Raw genomic sequence first — 2,300 nt, 5'->3', positions numbered from 1 at the left:
AATGAGATCTTTGATGGCCCGTGTGAAAGCTCCCTGTGAGCCAATAATAATAATAATAATAATGATAATAATAATAATAATAATAATAATAATAATATAGGCGTCCTTCAGTTTTGACAGACTATGGATACCCACTGTAAGGGTGACTGTGCGAGAAGTTTTTGTGGCAAGAGTTGCGGAATCACCAACCGCACCTTTCCTGAGCTGACATTGTTGAATACCAGTGGCAAGTGGAGGTTCAGAACGACTGAAAACAATGCCGAGATAAGCATACAGCGCCTAGAATTCCCAAATGGTCACCCATCTGGTACTAGCTAGGCTCAACGTTGTTTAACTTTGGTGATCTGACGAGAACCGGTGTGTCAACGTAATTATGACGTACATAATAATAATAATAATAATAATAATAATAATAATAATAATAATAATAATAATAATAATAATAATAATAATGGTAGATGTGCCGTTTAATGACGGAATTAAATTAACCAAGAACATTTGCCTGTGTTTGTTGAGGTAACTGAAGTGGACATGTATTTCAAGGAGAACGACAAGGAACAAAGAATAAAACAAATAAAAAGCAAGTGAACTAAAGAGTAAAATTAACAAAAAATAGACGACTGGTAGTTAAATAAATGAGTGGATTTGGGCGTGTGGAAATAAATATTCGAAAAATAAAGGATAAATGAACGACGTATGAGTAAATCCAACACGAAACCGAAAAGGAATCGCCGCAAAATAAATATAAAAATAAATTTATATATCTATAAAAGTGAACGTGTCTGTCTGTCTGTCTGTCTGTGTGTCTGTGTGTCTGTCTGTCTGTGTACATTTCCCTACGCAATAACTCTGTCAATTTTTAGTCTATAGACTCGAAATTTGAAATACCGGGTACTGAGATTTGGGAAAATCGATGTGACGGGTGTCAGCCAGAAATTTGGCTGTTAAGGGGTCAAATTTCAACGATTTGACCTTTAAGAACTCTACCAAACTCCTCCGACAATTTTGGGTCTACACCCTTGAAATTTTAGATATAGGTTCCGTGAACATGGATCTAACGTAATAACTTGATTTGAGGCCAAAACAATAAATTTTCAGGGGTCATAATAGGGGTCAAAGTTTAAAAAATTACCCCCTTTTTTTTTTGCTCAGCATACACCTCTAAACACCCGGGCAACGCCGGGCACCCATGCTAGTTAAATATAAATGTATTAGCTTTAGAATTGTCTTATTTCCTTTCTTTCATTGTTCCAGTTCATTTGACTCGTTGGTCTAGTGATCTTCATCACTTCACTATTTCGATACCTTGTTGTAATAAAGCTTTTTTTTATTATTCCAGTCGCTTCTTTCTAAGAGCTGCAGGCTTGTAAAAACTTTCTCACTCCTGATTGTTTTCCTCCTACATATAGCCTTGGTCTTTTCAGGACTAAAGTCAAATGAGCATCTTCTGTCATTGCGATAATCATTATTTGTTCTGTTTTAGCTCCTTAAATTGAGTAGTTTCATGCCTTGTCTAGAGCGACTTCCATATTTTTACAGAAATAAAAACTTAAGGAATATAAATTATATAAGTGAAATATAAACGGATTCAAAAAAAATTATGAAAGGTGAATAAAATTATATATAAAATAATTTTATAAGAAGTACACAGTAAATGAAGGAATTGTCAATAAGTATATGATACACAAGAAAATTGTATATCTGTGTGTCTAGCTAAAATAAAAATAGAAAACTACGGAAAAAATAATCACAAAGCTTACATATATATTCTTTTTCAGTATCGCCTTAGGCTTATCTACAAAGAACGGCTTCAAAACTACATCTGTCCTGATTTGAGCAGCAAAAGTGCGACGGCATCTCATATTGGCATATTATTTATTTAGTAGTTATTTAAACCTTTAAGTAGAATTAATTGAATAATATTGTTATGATAAGACCACGTGTCAGCCATTTCGCTCGTAAACAAACGCCGACCCCAAAGTTGTGGTTTGTGCATTTCTCCTATTTCATCTTCCCTTCTGGCTGTGCGTCGTCTTTCACATTGGCGTTTGCCAAGGGGTATGTACTGGTCTACATGTACAAAAATAAAATAAAACACAACACAAAGTCTGACACATCCTGCAACTATCAGTTGTACTTTGGGTGTGTGCGTGACACTATCGACCCTCTGAATACTAAGGTTCCATATCTACATAGTCTTTCGGGGCCTCTTTGTCATCGGTTAATATCAGCTCACCTCTAACCACGGCCTGCGTTCTGCTGTGTCCAGTTCGCAAGTTTACTCAATAGGCATTTCAACC

The 2,300-nt window shown here is 35.3% G+C and overlaps 1 pseudogene; it reads right to left on the bottom strand.

Annotated features, from left to right (window-relative positions):
* Positions 1-267: 267 nt before the first annotated feature.
* Positions 268-384, bottom strand: LOC145260757 (5S ribosomal RNA; annotated as a pseudogene).
* Between the last annotated feature and the right edge of the window lie 1,916 nt (positions 385-2,300).

Source organism: Euprymna scolopes, chromosome 36, assembly GCF_053919585.1.
Source record: "Euprymna scolopes isolate OS-2025 chromosome 36, ASM5391958v1, whole genome shotgun sequence".
Classification (NCBI taxonomy): Eukaryota; Metazoa; Mollusca; class Cephalopoda; order Sepiida; family Sepiolidae; genus Euprymna; species Euprymna scolopes.
The sequence above is the reverse complement of the archived record's forward strand: the minus strand, read 5'-3'. Positions and strand labels throughout refer to the sequence as shown.